General features: G+C 39.5%; 1 long non-coding RNA gene across 2 annotated transcripts in view; it reads left to right on the top strand.

Moving 5' to 3' along the window:
- The window catches only part of LOC117803730, an 80,591-nt gene that overhangs the window by 13,156 nt on the left and 48,100 nt on the right, over positions 1-19,335 (top strand). For both annotated transcript variants that reach the window (XR_004627718.1, XR_004627719.1), the window contains exon 2: positions 642-833. This is a non-coding gene — a long non-coding RNA (uncharacterized LOC117803730). The remainder of the gene's footprint in view (positions 1-641; positions 834-19,335) is intronic.

The following is a 19,335-nucleotide window of genomic DNA, read 5'->3' as shown; positions in this document are numbered from 1 at the left end:
AATGGAAGAGAGGTTTGAGCTAAATCCTACCAGTTGATAAGGGAATCCTAGCAGAACTTCTTCAACTGAAATGCACATTTGAATCCCAAGGCTATCTTGCTAAAGTGTAAACCCTGATTCCCTCTGAGAACCTTCTCTCTGAGAACCACTGTAAGTAGCAAGATCTTAAAGGAGTCCGTTGAGGATGACTCTGAGGTTGGGACCCTTTGGCTCTGTCTGCCACCAAGCAGGTGACCCCTCCTGTTTCAAGTTATTGGCCCTGCTCTCCCCCTGGAACACTCTGTGGTTGCTGCAGCTGTGTCCTTCCTGTGGGCTCTGTGCTTTTCCTACTATTGCTGATCTCACTCCTTCCTTTAGTTCAGGAAAATGGCCTTGTTCCTGCCATCAAGGAACAGCTCACATTACAGCGCTGCCTTCAGTCTGCTGGAGAGCCGATCTTGGCAGCTCACAGCATGCCCCGTCCCTTGTGCTGATTGGATGGGTTTGGAGAGTTATTGCTGGCCCAGCCCGAGCAGCATGACCAGAGCCCTGGTATTCCATGAGCATCAGTCTGCCCCCGTCCAGGCACCTGCTCTTTTTCTCTACTGGGTCTCAAGCTGAGGTCTGAAACCGAGATGTGTTCTCGCCTCCCTTCTCTCGAGGTCTGCGGCTGGTCCTGCTGGTCCAGCCCAGCTGGAGCGTGAAGGTGAGATGCTGACTGCAGGGGATGATGGAACAGAGACGCTGAGACGCAACATCTTGCCCCATTTTCCCAGCCGCTGCCCCTGGGGCTGATGCCAATCCTGCCTGCATCCGCGTTACAGCATCAGCGTTAGCTCCGCTGCAACGACTTGGTGAGTCAGACGTCCCTGGGTCTTGCTGTTCCAGCCCTGGAAGCTGCTGGCATGTTCAATTATTGCTATTATTAGTAGTGCTAGTAGTAATAAAAAAAGCAGTCCCAATTAGCATTTATTGTGCCCCCTACGCTGTAAGCTCTGGACTCAGCATATCACATTTGTTCTTAAATTTAATTCTCCAAAAAACCCTATGAGATAGTTTCTTTTGGGGGCACAGTTTCCCCAATGGGGAAACCGAGGCCCGGAAGGGTTAAGTAACTTGTCCAAGGTCACTCAAATATTAAGAGGCGGAGTGAGATGGGAACTCACAGGTCTCAGACCGAAAGGCCCTGCTTCTAACCACGATGACGCACTGTCTCCGCGGCCAAGTGCTAAGCCCGCCCCTGACTGACAACTGCTAGAACTTCAACCTAAAACAAAGCAAAACAAAACAAAAACAAAACCAAAATCCGAAACGCTAATGAGTTTCTTTTAGAAGCTGCAGAACGTCATCTGATCCCGCAGCATTTGTGCTGTGGGCTCTGTGTAAACAAAGTTCTCAAAAGTTTGCGGGCACACTTTCTGCATATAGATGACTGCTCACCCTTTAAATACCCGAGAAGGGAGTTGATACCTTCTGTCGTCCCCGATTGGTGCAGGGAATTAGGAAGGAAACATGACCAGCAACCAGTGGAAATCATTAAGTGCTTCGTGCCCAGAGTGATTGTAAAACCGTAACACAGTGGAGGAGCTTAATAGAACCGCGGCCCGGAGCTGCCATATGTCAGTGGACACAGGAGCCGTGAGACGGTTGCCTTCGTAGCCTGCATAGGAATATTTGGCCCGATTGCCAAGAACTTTGGCCTCTCCTGGCACATGAGAGCCCTGGCGTTACAGCAGCCCTGCCACATGGAAACGCTTCGAGACAATTCCGCCTTTGCAGAAAAATAACACGATGCAGGCTTTGCACAAAAATAACGCGCCAGGGTGCTTTCTACAGCGTTCCTTGCTACTGTTTTCCTTTTGCATTGCATTTGTCCTTAAGGATGTTTAAAGAGTTTTTAAAAGTACTTTCTTTCTGCATGCCAGTCATCATCTGAGGGATCTCTTGGGGCTCTGTGTCTGGCATCTTCTGATTCCTCCTTTTGCAAAGGACACTCGTGCCTGCCAGGAGCACTTGCTAAGGAGACCGAGCCGTCAGCACTGAGGGCCGCCGGCAGCTCTCTGGCTGGGCTCTTTGGTGGTGAGCAATAGAAACCATCTCAGGCTAATTTCAGCAGGAAAGAATGGGTGCTTCTTGGAAAGCGTGTGGTAGTTTACAGAAGGAGAACCGGGGAACTGGACTCAGGACAGGAGACGACATAGACAAGCTCAAGAGATCTAGACATCAGGAACTAAAGCTTTGCCTTTTCAAACTGCTCATTGTTAGGATGAAACCATTTCTTCTTCTCTTGAGTCAGCCAGTTGTGAGGTTCCTGGGGTGGGGAGCATTTGACCTTCCTTACTTCAGCCAAAAGTCCACTTTTAGGACCAAGGAGGGGAAACATCTTGACTGATCATTCTGTTGTGGTGGCGGATTGCCAAACGGGTCTCAATTACCCCCCTTCTCTTAATGATCTCCCTCCTATTATCCATGCTCCCCCCCTTTTTAAGCAGGCTCTATGCCCAACAGGGGGCTTGAACTCATGACCCTGAGATCAAGAGTCACATGCTCTGCAGACCGAGCAAGCCTAGCATATCCCTGCCCCGTTAAGGAACGTGACTTTGCAGCTTGCTCCATCAAGGGGACGGGTTTGTGTCCCCACCCTTGACCCTGGACTGGCCCAGTGACTTGCTTCAGGCAAGAGCAGGTGGCATGCCGTTTCTGAAGCAGGGCTCAGGGCGTTCAGGAGCTTCTGCTCCCTTCCTTGGAAGCTCGTCAGTTCCAGAGAGCGTGTCCTGGCTGGCGTGATGGAGGACGAGAGGCGTGGAGTGGAAGTGAGTTGTCCCAGCTGAGGTCATCTTAGCCGGTGTGCCCACTATCTGCTACCAGGCATCAGAGGATTCCCCAAACTAGTGGCTGGAAACAACAACAGACGTTGATTACCTCACACAGCTTCTGAAGTCAGGAATCCAGCTGCAGCTTAGATGGGAGGCTCTGGCTTGAGGTTGCAGATAAGAAGCAGGCTGAGCCCGTGATCTTCTGTGGCTGGAGGATTCACTTCCAAGTGACTCCTTCCATGGCTGGAGACTTGGTGTTGCTTGTTGGCCGGAGTTCTCCATTACTCCCCAGGATGGCCTGTCTCCACAGGCAACAGGAAGGCTGCCCCCAGAACAAGCAATCCAAGAGGGCAGGCTGGAAGTGGCAGTGCCTTTGACGACCTACCCTCAGAAGTCTCCTGCCTTCGCTGCTCTGCCCCGTTCTGCTTATTAGAAATGAGTTGCTAAGTTTGGCCCATATTCAAGGGAAGGGGAATTAGGTCTTACCTTTTGAAAGAAGAATGTAAAAAATTTTCAGACACATCCTAAAATCACCCGGAAAAGCAAGCCTCCAGTAACCCCTCCAGCAGACTACAGATGCATGTAAGCCCCCAGCACGAGCGGAGCCGGCCCGCATCGGCAGAACTTCCCAGCTAAGGCAGACCCATGGGCCAAATCAATGCATGTTTTAAATCACTAGGTTTTGGCATGGTTGCTTACATAGCAGTACTTAATATACCTACTGAGACTATGTACAGTGAGGGAAGGCTAATTTTCTTTTCTTTTCTTCTTTAAGATTTTATTTATTTGAGAAAGAGAGAGAGTACAAGCAAGGGCAGAGGGAGAAGGAGAACAGACTCCCTGCTGAGCTGGGAGCCTGATGTGGGCCTCGATCCCGGGACCTGGAGATCGTGACCTGAGCCGAAGGCAGACGCTTAACCATCTGAGCCACCCAGGTGTCCCAAGGGAGGGCTCATTTTCTAAAGGAGGGTCAGAATGCTACCAGGCACAGAGATCTGCTAGTATACCTGTCTTTATAGAACCTTGACAGTTCTTTTTATTTTTTTTTAAGATTTCATTTATTTATTTTAGAGAGAGTGCATGCACACACAAATGGGGGTGGGGAGGAGCAGTGGGGGAGGGAGAGAATCCCAAGCAGAGTCCGTGCTGTGTGTGAATCCTAACACACGATCTCTTGACCCTGAGATCAGGACCTGATCCAAAACCAAGAGTCAGATGCTTAACCGACTTAACCAGTTTCCCCAAACCTTGATAGCTCTCTAAAGGCATGGCACTGGTAGATGACATAGTGTGAAACAATCATAGTAATAGAAGCGTTTCAAGGTCCAGAGTTACCACAGACTATAAGCTCTCCGAATATAAAGGTCATGGTTACCTTGAGCAGCCCTGCAAAGTAGAGCTGCTCAGTGACTGACTCTTGGTACAGGAAGAGGATGGTTGACACTGGAGGTCCTTCTTAAGTGTTAACCATCTGAGCAAGGTTTTGAAAGTGCAATAGGAATTTCTGAATTACTCCACAATAATTACTGAATTATTCAGAAGGCTTTGAATATGCAACACCTTGAAGGTGTGGAACAGCGTGGCATAATTTAGAAACTAGTAAGGTGGAATTCTTAGAACCTGAGGTCCAAAGACACTCTGGTAGAAAACAAGTATAAGGAGGTAGGAAAGGGACAGAGTGTCAAAAGCTTTCCATGTAGTTGGTCATTCATCTTCATGTTCCCAGGACAGTGTGGGTTGATGCATGCTATCCGTGTGTAATTATTAACAGGGGTCCCTTTCACTGTCAAAAATGTCCTGGTTTGGGCAATAAATTCTACGGTCATCATGATCCTGTGCTGTGATGAGAAGAACCAGTGTCCACAGGTTAATCAACGACAGCTTTTTGCTCTACAATGAAACAAAGAAAAGACATAATTTTTTTTTTGAGTTGAAAATACATTTGCAAGAAAAAAATAATCAAGGAAATGCTTTCTTTTTTTTCTAATATTTTATTTATTTATTAGAGAGAGAGTGAGAGAGACAGAGATCACAAGCAAGGGGGCAGGGTAGAGGGAGAAGCAGACTCCCTGATGAGCAGGGAACCTGATTCAGGACTTGATCTCAGGACCCTGGGATCATGACCTGAGCCGAAAGCAGACACTTAAGTGACTGAACCACCCAGGCGACTACAAGGAAATTATTTCTAGTAAGTGATTGCCAAGGCAAGACTTTCAAAAAAGCCTTCTTAACCCTGTTTCCCACAAGATTATATTTTAATGTTTTGTATGGCTTCCTGTTAGGAATGTAAACTTCATTTTTAATATGAACTGACAGTTTTGTTTTACTATATGTACAAATTAAGGACTTTTATGACACCACTGTTGTTTGGAAAAGTTGTATAAAATAAATAGATGTTTTTTTCTGATCAGAGAAAATAGTCATGGAAGAAACTTCACTGTTTTTCTTTTTCTACATACTATTTAATTACAAAAGTAATGCTCCTGATAAGGACTCAAGTGATACAGATTTACTATAAAAATTATTATTCAATTCCCTCCTGATTTTTAATCAATCTCTCTGAGTTAGCTAATGGACTTTCTTGTCCACAAAGTTATCAAGATATTTTCATATATTTTATTGAAATATTCTATAGTTTTATTAATAATATTGTTATATTTGGGCGTTTAAATATGGGTAAAATTTTTGGATATGATCTGAGATAAGAATCCAATTTTGTTTTTTATTAGACACTTTTAATCACTAATTTGAAATGCCTTTCTATATTTCCATAAATATGTGCTTAGTTTTGGGATTTATCTTGTGTCCCCTTACTCTAAATACATATTTTTGCATTTATACACCACTGTTTCAATTTCTATGGCTTTGTATTATGTTTTAATATCTGATAGGACAAGGTCTCTCTTCTTGTTCTTGTTGTCAACAATCCTTATTGGTTTTCATGCATTTTTTTTCTTTCAAATGATTTTAGAATCAGGTCATCGAGTTCCTGTTTAAAAAGTTTCTTGTGGGGCACAGGGGATTTTTAGGGTGGTGAAACCTTTCCGTATGATAATGTAGTGGTGGACATTATACATCATGATATTATGAATTCATGGAAACCAAAACAAAAATAAACTGTACAATACAAAAAGTGAAGCTCAACGTGGATTTGGACTGCGGACTTCAGTTAATAATGATGCATCATTATTAGTTCATCACTTGCACTGAGTATACCACACCCATGCAAGACGGTAATAACAGGGAAACTAAAGGCAGGGGAAAAGGGATATATGGGAACTCTCTACTTTCTACTCAATTTTTCCGTAATTCTAAAACTCCTCTAAAAAATGAAGTCTGTTAATTCAAAAAATTTCTGTTGGAATTTTTGTTGGGGGCTGCACTGATTAATTTGTGGGGAATTGGCATCTTTAAAATGTAAAGTCTTGGCATCCTAGAACATTAGTTCAGGTCTTCCTTGATGTCCTTCCTTAACATTTTATTGTCTCCTTCAAGTACATCTTCCACTTTTTCATTATATTTATTCCTAAGCCTTTTACAGCTTTGTTGCAATAGTAAAAAATATATCTCTTATTTCTACTATGTATTCCTACTGGCTGTCTCTGTGATTTAAGAAAGATGATGCTTTTTTAAGCATAATTTAGTTTATTACTATATATTATGTTGTTATTTGACTTCATTACTCACTAATTCTACATTGTTCCAAAATCAAAACTCTTTTAAAATAGTTACCATGAGTTTTCTTTTTATGTCTTAGCTCTAGTGTTGAATGAAACTCATGTGTAGGCATATGTACTAAAGACCAAAATGTTTTCTACATTGATTGCAAAGAACTTTTAAGCCTGTCTTTCCAGGGACTTTAAGTAAAGATTTTTAACTATGAGAACAGCAGTTTTGTGATGAGCTACGAGAGAATTTACATTATTTGTCAACAATGGTATTGCTTATGCACTTCCTTTCAGTCCACAGTTACTAAATAGGGTACAATTACAGTTCTGGCATTCATGATTCAACTCCAAATCACAGTGCTACATAGACAACTAAGTGATTATAAAACAATACTTTTGAATATGTCAGAGGAATTTCAACACACTTCCTGAATGGTAAATAAATCTTTTCACTTATGTGGGTGGGTTAGTCATATACTTAGATACTTAGATTATGTTTTCCATTGTTAAATCAAAGATTTTAATTTCTCTTCTTTATCTTGGTCAGATGTTTTTATGGTTATTATTTATCCATAAGTTTCCTATAAAATTTTTACACTTATAGTTATTTAAAGTGTATCTTAAAATTTAGATTGATACATTACCCCTAAGTTTCAGAGTAAAATTAAAGCAGAGAATAAAAATAGAAGGGCAGTACAATCCAATCCAATATGGTTCCATTTTTATCCCTTTTGCTAGCTTATTGGTTTTATAATTTTCTACTTCCATAGTCTGTTTTCAAGTGATAATGTACCAATTTGTAGTTAAAGACACTTAAGCTAATATGCTTCCATTTATCAACCTGTAGCCTTTGTGCTATTGTTGTGATATGTTTTACTTTTATATATGTTATAAACACTACACTACATTGTTGTCATTTTTCCTTTAAATAATTGATTATTGGGACACTTGGTTGATTCAATCAGTAGGGGATATGACTCTTGATCTCAGGGGCATGAGTCCAAGCCCTATGTTGGGCATGGACCCTACTTAAAAAACAAATAGAAAAACAAATAACCAATTATCTTTTACAGAAAATAAACATCTGTTTACCTGTGTAGTCACAGTTTATAATGTTTTTATTTCTTTGTATAGATCTATATTTCCAAATGGTATCATTTTCCCCCTGCTAGAAGGACCCTCTTTAGCACATTTTGTAGTTAGTGTCTGCTAGTAATAAACTTCTTAGCTCTCATAACCCTGAGAAAGTTCCCATTTGTCTTTGGTTTTTGAAAGGTGGATTTGAACTCTTAAGTTGCCAGTGTTTTCTCCTACTGCTTTACAGATGTTACTCTACTGTCTTCTCATTGCATTGTTTCCAAGGAGAAATATGTTGTCATCCTTACCTTTGTGCCACTGTACAACCATGTCATTTCCCTCTGATCGATGTTAAGACTTTTCTCTTTATCAGTGGTTTTGAGGAGTTGACTATGATGTAGGTTTCCTTGAGCTTCCCGCATCAGTGAGTTTAAACTTTATGTCAAATTCATAAAATTTTGAACATTGTTCTTTTCAGAATTTTTTGAAAGATTTTATTTGTTTGTTTGAGAGAGCGACAGAGAGAGACAGAGAGAGAGCACAGAGGGAGGGGAAGAGGGGGAGGGAGAGAATCTCAAGCAGACTCCGAGCTGAGCACAGAGCCAAACACGGGGCTCAATCTCATGACCCCGAGATCATGACCTGAGCTGAAACCAAGAGGTGGTTGCTTAACTGAGCCACCCAGGTGCCCCTCAAATATTTTTTTCTACCTGTCCCCACTGCCCTTCTGGAACTACAATTACAGGTATATTAGGCTGACTGAAATTGTCCCATGGATCACTGAGGCTCCATTCATTTTTGAATCTTTCTTTTTTACTTTGTTTCATTTTGGATAGTTTCTTTTTTTAATGTCTTCATGTTCACTAATCTTTTCCCCTGCAATGTCTAACCTGCAGCTAATGCCATCTAGTGTATTTTTTAGTTTACACATTATAGTTCTCATCTCTTGATTTTTGATTTGGATCTTCTTTATATCTTCTGTATCATGTTACTTTTTGAGCATATGGAATACAGGTATAATAAATGTTTTAATGTCTTTGTCTGCTAATTGTAATATCCATGTTAGTTCTGGGTCAGTTTCAGTTGAATTTTTTCCATATTATAAGTTGTACTTTGTTTGCCCCTCTTTGCATGCACAGCAATTTTAATTAGATATCAGAGAGTATAAATTTCACATTATTCAGGTGCTGGATATTTTTATATTCTAATAGATCTTCTTGAACTTTGTTCTGGGATGCAATTATTCAGAAGGAATTTGATTGTCATATCTTTATGATTTGTTAAGAGGGACTGAAGCAGAGCTCAGTCTATGGCTAATTATTCCCCATTACAGAGGCAAAGCCCTCTGAGCCTTCTGCCTAATGCCTTGTGAATCAGGAGGTTTTCCAGTTTGACCAGTGGAAACGAGCATTATTTCCAGTCTCTTGTGAATCAGAGTCCCATTACCTCCAATACTTCTGGATGATTCTTTCCTCAGCCTTAAGTAGTTTCTTTGCACACGTACACTGATTAGTACTCAGTTGAATCCTTGAGGCAGAGCCTCAGAAGATTCCCATAGTTGTGTCTCTGTCCTGCTCTCTTCTCTCTGTTACGCCATTCTATATCACTAGTTACCTTGGTCTCCCCAGACTCTCAACATTGTCTCTTCAAATCAGGAAATCTGCCTGTTTCCTCCTTGGTTCTGTTTCCCCACTCTATGAATTAGAAACTCTATTCAGGAGGTAAGCTGCAAAAATCACAGGGCTTTCATTGCTGGTGAGAGTGTAAATTTATGCAAGTGTTTTATGAAACAATTTGTCATTGATTTTTAAATTTGAAGGCACGTATAATGTACAACTTAAGGATATACTCGAAACACTAACGTGTTTTCAAGAGTATTCATAGCAGCAATGTTTATAATAACAAAGTTTTTCCTTTTTTTTTTAAAAGGTTTTATTTATTTATTCGACAGAGATAGAGACAGCCAGCGAGAGAGGGAACACAAGCAGGGGGAGTGGGAGAGGAAGAAGCAGGCTCATAGTGGAGGAGCCTGATGTGGGGCTTGATCCCTTAACGCCGGGATCACGCCCTGAGCCAAAGGCAGATGCTTAACCACTGTGCCACCCAGGTGCCCCTATAATAACAACATTTTAAAAACAAGCAAAGGTCCATTGACAAGAAAATGATGAATTGTGGATATTCATACTATAGAATCCTGGGTGGCAATGAAAATGAGTTCAGGGCAGCTTTATGTATCTCAGTATGGACAAGTCTCATCACAGTGTTAAAGGAATAAAGCAAGTTGCAGTAAAAACACAGCATCATACCATTTGTATGAAGCTCAGAGACATAAAATATGAAATGTATTGTCTAGGGATTCATACACTTTGGTGGCAGACAAGAAAATGATGCACACAAATTTTGGAAGACTAGTCACCCCTGAGTGACAATGCATGAGAGGGAGGGGAGCTGTCATAGAGAGGAAGAGGGTACCACATATTGGGTTGGGGGGGCTTCAAAAGTATTGCTAATGTTCTATTAACTTTTGTGGAAAGTTTACAAGTACTTTAAAACTATTTTATACTTTGTACATTTATATTATTTACTTGTTAGTATGTATGAAGTATTTCATAATAATAATAAATTAAATAAATTTTGCATTCACACTAGCTATATAGGTAACAGAATTTTAATTGTTTAAGCTAATCTTATTCAGCCTTCTAAAAGAGCTGTCCTCAAAACTATAATTTATTCAAACGCATTATAAACTAATTGAATTTTAAGATGGTGTTTGGAGGTCTCCAGTTCTTGAAAATGATTGTGCCTTATGAAAAGCTACCTTAGGAACAACCAATTAAAACATTTAATTGAAAATATTAAACCTCATTGGCAGGAAGTATAAACACAATCAACTTCTTTTAAAATCTCTGTTTGGAATAATTAACATGTCTTTTGAAAATGAAAATTATAATCTTTATTAGTTTAAAGATAAATTCCTACCAGTAATATTAAAATACAGTTATAATTCAAACTGCATTGTAATCATTAGTTTTGTTTTTAACTGTAACATTACATTAAAAAAGGAAAAAATATAATAACTTCTATGTTGCTAGAACTGGCAAAATGCCAAAAAGTATACTCATATAATAATAACATGTAAAATCAAACAAATTTGGTGTGTATGCATTTGTGTGTATTTTGTGTGTATTTTACATGTAAAATTCTCCCAAAGTTAACACCTTAAGGGGAAAAAACAGTATCATTGTGAATCCAAGAAATCATGGCTTCGAGTTGAGAGGAAGAATTTAACTTTCTCTCATGGTAGGCATGCTCTACCCCAGGGCCTTTGCACATATCATTGCCTTCGTCAGGAATGTTCTCTTTCCTCAGGTATCCTTATGGCTACTGTACTCACTATATTCAGATCTCTGTGCACCTTGTCGGTGAGATCTTCCCTTGTCATGCATCTAAAATGTTACTTATCCCACCCCTAATAGATCATGTCCCTTTATCTGCCTTTATTTTTTTCCCATAGTACTTACTGTTGTCTTAGCATACTGTATATTTTATGTAATTTTTTTTCACTGCTTGTCTCCAAAACAGAATTTAACTTTCTCATGGACAGGAATTTTAGTCTTATTATTTATATTTACATATATACATATGTGTATATGTGTGTGTGTATACATATATATGTGTATATATATCTCACCAATACCTCAATAAATATTTGTCAAATGAAAAAAGATGAGTGAATGCCATTTTCAAAGTCAGAACCATCCATCATTAGAACACCAGTAGTTTTGGTTAAAGTGAATTTTTTAAAAAAGATTTTATCCATCTATTTTATTTTTTTCTTTTCTTTTTTTTAATGTTTGTTTATTATATTATGTTAGTCACCATACAGTCATCCCTGGTTTCTAATGTAAAGTTCGATGATTCATTAGTTGCATATAACACCCAGTGCACCATGCAATACGTGCCCTCCTTACTACCCATCACCAGTCTATCTCATTCCGCCAGCCCCCTCCCCTCTGAAGCCCTCAGTTTGTTTCTCAGAGTCCATCCATCTATTTTAGAGAGAAAGAGCAAGCTTGTGGAGAGGGGAGAGGAACAGAGGGGGAGGGAGAAGGAAAGGGAGAGAACCCTCAAACAGACTCTGCACTGATCATGGAGGCTGACACGGGGCTCGATCCCATAACTCCGAGATCATGAACCAAACTGAAAGCGAGAGCCAGAAACCTGCCCAACTGAGCCACCCAGGCACCCTTGATTAAAGTACATTTAAGAGAAGTGTTTTCTATAAGCTCATTGGAATCATAATTATTAGAAATAATGCAAAATAAGCTAATTTTATTGTCAAGCATTAAGGAGATATATTCAAAAATTGTCACAACAGACTCTAATATTAAACCTTATATATCATGGTGTCATGTTAGTATGTTTTGTAATTATTTTGTCATTAGATAAATAAATAAACAAACGCATGCTTTTAAAAGATTCGAGGTAATAGTAGTAGTATGAACAATTTTCAGAAACCATATGAAAGGTGACTTCCACTGAAAAAATTGTGATAATTTGGCCAATTCCCATAAAAGTAAATTATAGATAAGGTAGTTTACATCTTTAAAAGGAAGAGGTCTATAATGATATTGGAAATAAAGTAAGTATCTTACCTCTGTAAATAACTACTACTCTAGTTAGTGTGACTGTACTCAAATAGGAAAACTCTTTTCAACTTTAAGTGAGTGTACCCACGTGCCGATGTCTTGCTTTCTAACATAAGACTAGGATTCTGCAAATCACATTGCTTTTCTGCCATCTGCCTTCATGATAGGCAAATGGGTCCTGGAGAGCACCTGCAGAGCTGATGGAGGGAGACCTGCCTGGGCTCCTTTATTTTTGCTCCTGTGGCTTTTATATCTGGTTCCTTTTCTTGCCCTGGTAGTTCCAGTTGATTGGAGTTTACATTTTTTTCCCCCTCATACGTGCGGAATCAGCTTCATGGCATTTCCAGATCACCAGCTGGCCAGCACCTCCTCTTGAGATGTCTGGGTCCAGGCGCACAAGACCCCTCCTCTGAGCTATGTCTTCCAATTGCTCCTTGGTGATACGTTGGAGTTCTCTGTTTGCGCCATTCACTTATTTAGTTAACAACTTTTACTTTATATATACATATATATATATATATATATATATATATATTTTAAATTATTTTTTGTGTATTAAATTCTTTAAAGTAACTGTCATGATTCTGTCTTCTGACTGGTCCCTCACTGATACATCTCATCATTCCTACTCTCGGTACAAGGTAACACAAGTATATGCCCTTGGTGGATTGTTCATTTTATTTATATTCCTTTCAACATTCTTTGTTGGTCCTAGGACTTTGGTCTCCATTCCCATTCTTTGCCCCACCCGCTCTGTTCCTCACTGTCTTACAGGGGGGCTGACATGTGCAGGCTGTGCTTCTCAGGCTCCTTTGCCGGCTGGCTTTCAGACAGGTTTGGCCAGTGAGAAACTTTGGCCAGTGGAGGAACAGAAAAGCCAGGGTACTTATCCTCCTTCCTTTCTGCCTCCTGTCTTGTCTGAATTTCCTTGTGACTCTACTTTCTGCCAGCCAGTGACGCTGGCACCCCCAGGCACTGGAGACATTGCCTGCTTCCCGGGTTCACCACACCCTCTCCCCTTACTGATATCTTGGCAACTCCGCAACTATAAATAGTTCTCTGCCCTACATTCCTGCTATTGAAAATCCTCGCAGTGGTTTCTGTTTCCCTGGTGAAACAGGAATAAAACACCATTCCATGCCTTCTAACTTGTCTGGTATGGATGTCGCCATTTTTTTTCTTCTTGTTCCTATTTACCTGGCATACTTTACCAGCCACAACACACATTCCTGTGTTATGGCTTTTCTTGTTTTAGTGCTTTTCTTTGTTTTTTTGAACAGCATAGAGCTGGATTTTACTTTTTTACTTAATTGGAAAGAATTGTTTACTTTTAAAAGGTGAAGTTAACCCCTTTGCATTTATTGTGATTACTATCTTTTGGTTATCTTATTTTATAATCCTGTACTTACTATATTTATACTGTTCCTTTAGTCCTTTTCTTGACTTTTGACTTGTTGATCAAATTTTCTTGGTTCTCTTTTACCCAATAATTTGGAATTTCTAAAATGTTTCTAGGCATTGAGATAATTTTTTTTTAGACCCTCGATTTTAGAGTAGTTTTAGGTTCACAACAAAATCAAGAGAAAGGTACAGAGATTTTCCATATACCCCTGCCTCCACACATGCACAGCTTCCCCATTATCAACATCCCACACCGGGGAGGTGCATTTATCACAATAGATGAACTTACATTGACACATCATCATCACCAAAAGCCTGGAGTCCACACCAGAGTTCACTCGTGGTGTTGTGTATTCTATGAGTTTGGGCAATTGTGCAATGACATGTATCTACCATTCTAGTATTGTATAGAGTAGTTTCACTGCCCTGAAAATCCTTTGTGTTCCACCTAATTTTGGTATTTTTGAGCCTATTGTTTTCTGTCACATTAGTATCTCTAATCTCTGATGAAAATAAAACCTTTGCATTTCTAAAAATTTCTATTTGTCCTCCTCCGGTTCCCAAGACCCAGGTTTGATAATATTTGTAATTTTAAAAATCATTATTTTAGCTTCAGATTATTAAAAAAATGGTTTTTATTTTTTTATAATAATTTTTTATTATGTTAGTCACCATACAGTTTTTAAATTTTTATTTTAAAATTAAAATTTGTACTTATTTAATTGTCTTGTTTATAAAAGTATCTGTTCTGAGCAGTTGCATTAAACTCTACCAACGCATTGTCACCCTTCTTTTGATGTAGTTCTAGGGTTTGCTAGTTGCTTTTATCTCTAGTGTTTTTTATATCCAGGATTTTTCTCTTTTTTGTATATAGACATCTAATTTTTAATTGGCTGGAAAACATAATTGAGTAATATTCTTTTTCAGAAAAGATAAATCGGGGGTATATTTTCTGAATCCTTGTACAACTAAAGAAATGTTTAGTTGGTCTTCATACGCAAATGATAATATGGCTTGTTAAAGGATTCTAGGTTCACAATATTTTCCTCAGAACAATGTAGATATTTCTTCATTGTGTTTTAGTATTGAGCATTTTTATGATAAATTCAGCATATGTTTCTCTTTCCTTGTTCATAAAATTGTTTTATCTTTCTAAAAGTTCTAAGTAGTATGTTATTAGAATCAACCTCTGAATTCAGAAATAATAGCAGGATATATCTAGTAATGTGTGACTACATTCAGTATTCCTTTTTAGTGTTTAGGGGGCACTTCAGTTCTGAAAACTCAAGTCTTTCTCAAATAATTTATATTTCATTTGTCTTTTGCTTTACATTGTCAAATTGGGCTTTTATTTTTTAATTTAATTTTTAGATTTATTTATTTACTTACTTAGAGTGTGCTCGAATGAGCAGGGGAAGGGGCAAACAGAGAGGGAGAGAGAGAGAATCCTAAGAAGACTCCAACCTGAGTGCAGAGCCTGATGTGGGGCTCGATCCCACGACCCTGAGATCGTGACCTGAGCTAAAATCAAGGGTTGGATGCCTCACTGACTGGGCCACCCAGGTGCCCCTCCAATTGGGCCTTTAATTATTATTTGGAGGTTAACTGTATGTACATTTTGTTTTTCTGTGCCCCACTGTGTTTTATATTGCACTAATCATATTTTTATTTGTCTAAGTTTTTTTTTTTAACTTTCTAACTGTACTTCTTTACCAGGCTGCTCTTATTATATGAAACCCAGATTGCCTTCAGTATCATAAGGAATATCCAGATTTTTGGCCACATTTTCTTCTCTTCCCTTTGTCAATGCTGTTTCCTTTGGGGACCATTTGTTTTGCTTCTATGGGGTGACTTCTCACTTTTATGACATTATTTTTTTAATTTCTGGTGATTCTTGGTTGTCTCTATGTGTGTGTGTATATGTGTATGTATATGTGTGTATATATACACACACACACACACACCTGCATGTAAATGTCTAGAAGAGTTGCCATTAGTAGCTGCCATAGAGGTACCCAGCAACTGTGGGTCTCTCTTTTTCTAGCCACAAATGGGAATGTTATCTGCAGAGTCCTATTGGGATGAGGAGATGGGGGCCATCTTCTTTTAGGATATAGAGGCTCACATCCACTATGGAGGCCTGGAGTTGCCTGGGAACAGCCCCATTTCTCTTTTGGCTTTAATACCCATGCCAGGAGCCCACAAAGAGCCCACAGCCTGCTCCTGCTCCCTGAACCGGCTGACTCAGTGCTTGAAGATTTGGGGACTTTCTTGTAAAAATGATTATTCATTGCTTCAGCCACATCCTTGTTCCTGGAGTAGGTCACGGCTCAGCTTGGTCTCAACCTTGGTTCTGTCCCACTTGTTTTGGGTCTGGTAGATAGTTCCAATGTTTCTGGTCTTCTGCTAGAAAAGTTCTTAGCTTTTTTACTGCTTCTATCGAATAAGTCTTACTTTCATTTTGCTTTTGTCACCTCAGTTAGATTTTTGGAGGACAAATTGGTCATTTTTTAAGCCATATTGAATGAGATCCTCTCCAATCAGTTTTAACCAAATCCAAGTAACTGGGACAAACTTAACCTAGTATGATTTGTCTGATGAAGCAGAAATGTCTATCTGATAAATATGCTTTGACAACTTAGAAATACAGCAAGACTGACCTATTCCTAATACCTATCACGTGGCAACAGCATCTTCACCACGTGCTTTAGTATCACTCAGCTCTGGGTACGAAAGATATTCAATCTTCAGTCTTGGCTGTACCCAGTCCCTGAGCGTAGAAAACCAAAGCTGGCTAGATCAGAAACTGAAGCAGACCAATCATCTGGCATATCCAAGAATTATTCTCCGGCCTCAAATTTTGGGTAAGTCTCTGAAGTTCAGGCCCTTCACTCAGCTCTGCTGAAATTCATCCTGCTTGAATGGGGCCCTCAGCTCATGACTGACCCTTCACAGGTGACTTTCTTGAGAGGCTTCAAAGCTATCCCAGTAATTCCAGCTGCTTCCTGGGATCATGTCCTAATCCAGAGAAGTGCTTGAGCAGAAAGCTCCTTCTATTGGGCATTGATTTCCTGTCCAGAAGCTTCAGACATTCTGACCTCGCTGTTTGGGCTGGTTCATTGGATATTGAATAGAACCTTTACACATAGTCGTTTGCTTACGAACTAGTTTATTTGGCGGTCCAATTCTACTTCCACACCACAAACTCAACCTTTGCCCCACAAAATCCAATGTACTTTGACGACCCGTTGCTGAGGGAGAAGCAAGTCTCTTGATTAAGGCAATTTTATGGTATATTTCAGGGGGTAGTTTCAATTTTAACAATGTACCTGATGGTCAAGAATGGTTATCTATGGGTGTTAGCGTTGTCACAGATTACCTCTCTTCTCTTAGATCTACAAAAAGAATGGACTGCCCTTCAAGGAAAATAAAAGGCTGAGGCTATTTTGAATCATTATTGTCAAGAATTAAATCTCTAGGGGCGCCTGGGTGGCACAGCGGTTAAGCGTCTGCCTTCGGCTCAGGGCGTGATCCCGGCGTTGTGGGATCGAGCCCCACATCAGGCTCCTCCACTATGAGCCTGCTTCTTCCTCTCCCACTCCCCCTGCTTGTGTTCCCTCTCTCGCTGGCTGTCTCTATCTCTGTCAAATAAATAAATAAAATCTTTTANAAAATAAAAGGCTGAGGCTATTTTGAATTATTATTGTCAAGAATTAAATCTCTACCTAGAATGGCATGCAAGGACACTGAAAGATGAGGTAACAGTTGAAGGAAGCACTTTTGAGATTGAGAATTAGTAACTTGGGATGCCTCCCTGCCTGTCATTTCTCTCCAGAGACTCCCAGGCCTGTCTTTCTAAAGAAAATTGTTAGAACTGGATAAATGGAAGCCTTACGTCATCAGCTGAGGGTAGAAATGTAATGTGCTATACACAGTTTAAGCGACTATGGGGTTTGCTACCTATGTTTCGGTGGTAGAAATGTTTAAATATTTAAATCCTTGACTTTGATAAATTGATGAATAATGTATAGTCTATTGACATTTCTGAAGGTCTGTTCCACCCCAAATCACAGTATCTGGTGAATAATTAATATTTAAAGCTTTTTATTCCTTCCCTGCTCCTGTGCTGGTGTCACTCGAGTTTTGGACCATTGTTGGTGCGATATGAATTTTGGCAACTATTACACTTGAATCTCGAGGCTACGCTGATGAATTTGGTCAAGTCACTTAATAGTTTCAAGTTTCTGGAACTGACAGCGAAGACAATAGTATGACCTCTAATAATGAAAAGAGTAATACCTACTTCACAGGGCCTGGATTAAGAGAGTAGGGTCTGGAGTTATATTGCTTGAGTTTGGATCCCCACTGAATGAATGCCTAGCTGTGTAACTCATTAATGGCACTAATCTCTCCCCAGGTCAGTTTCCTCATATATAAATCGAAAACAATAATGATATCATCTTCATAGGGTTGTGATGAAACATGGATGCATATTATGTTCTATTTTGGAGTTAATCACATGATAAATATTTTGTAAATTTAAATATTTTAGGATTCTTATAATGCACTAAAACTTAGAGTTATTGGCTTTTCCTTTCTTTCTCATTCTCTTACTTCATTTTGTCCCTTATTTTTTTCTGTACGTACTGGGCACAATCACATCCAGCTCATCTATTGTTTGTCTACCCCACATGTGGTTGGGAAATCCAGAAATAACCAAAACAGCTGCCAAGAAGGCAGACAAAGGGATTTTGAGAACCTAGGACAGGACAGGTACTGGCTGTATCATGATTGGAAAGTTTGCCAAAGAAATAAACATTTATTTCATTTTTATTCAGTTTTTATCTTATGTCCTTCGAAAACATTTTATTTTTTTTTTGTAAAGGTATGAGATATTTTTCTATATGCCATATAGTTTGCTTATTTATTTATTTATTATGGTGAGTAGTTGCTTTCTTCGGAATACAGCTTTCAAGTAGATTATCCTGATATAGAAAGATGCTACTGATTTTCTATATATTGATCTTGAGCCCATAAACTGTTAATTTTTTTTTTCATTCTACTAGTTTGTGGATTCTGTTTGATTTATTCTGTTTGATCTACTGCATATTTATTTTTGTGTAGACTGGGGGTGAGCAGACTTTTTCTGGAGAAGGCAGATGGCAAATATTCTTGTCTCTGAGGATCATGCAACCACTACTAACTCTGCTATCCTAGGTCAAAAGCAGTCCTAGGCAATATGTAAAAAAATGGGCGTGGCTGGATTTGGACTACAATAGGCTTGATTTAGCCCGTGGGCTGATACACATAATCATTTTATTTATAAATTAAGACATCTTGTTCTTGTAGACATACCTTAAGCCTTTTGCTTCTTTTTCGTATATTTTATGGGCTAGGATTTCTAGTATGGTATTATTCAGTGACGCCAATAAGTGGGAATTCTTGGCTCTTTCCTGACTTTATGGGGATTCATTAGAAAGTTTGATAAGAATGACATCATCTTTGGATTAAGAAAGTTTCTCTCTGGGGGCGCCTGGGTGGCACAGTGGTTAAGCGTCTGCCTTCGGCTCAGGGCGTGATCCCGGCGTTATGGGATCGATCCCCACATCAGGCTCCTCCTCTATGAGCCTGCTGTTCCTCTCCCTCTCCCCCTGCTTGTGTTCCCTCTCTCGCTGGCTGTCTCTATCTCTGTCGAATAAATAAATAAAATCTAAAAAAAAAAAAAAAAAAAGAAAGAAAGTTTCT

Source organism: Ailuropoda melanoleuca, chromosome 9, assembly GCF_002007445.2.
Source record: "Ailuropoda melanoleuca isolate Jingjing chromosome 9, ASM200744v2, whole genome shotgun sequence".
NCBI lineage: Eukaryota > Metazoa > Chordata > Mammalia > Carnivora > Ursidae > Ailuropoda > Ailuropoda melanoleuca.
This window is presented reverse-complemented; position numbering and strand designations above follow the sequence as displayed.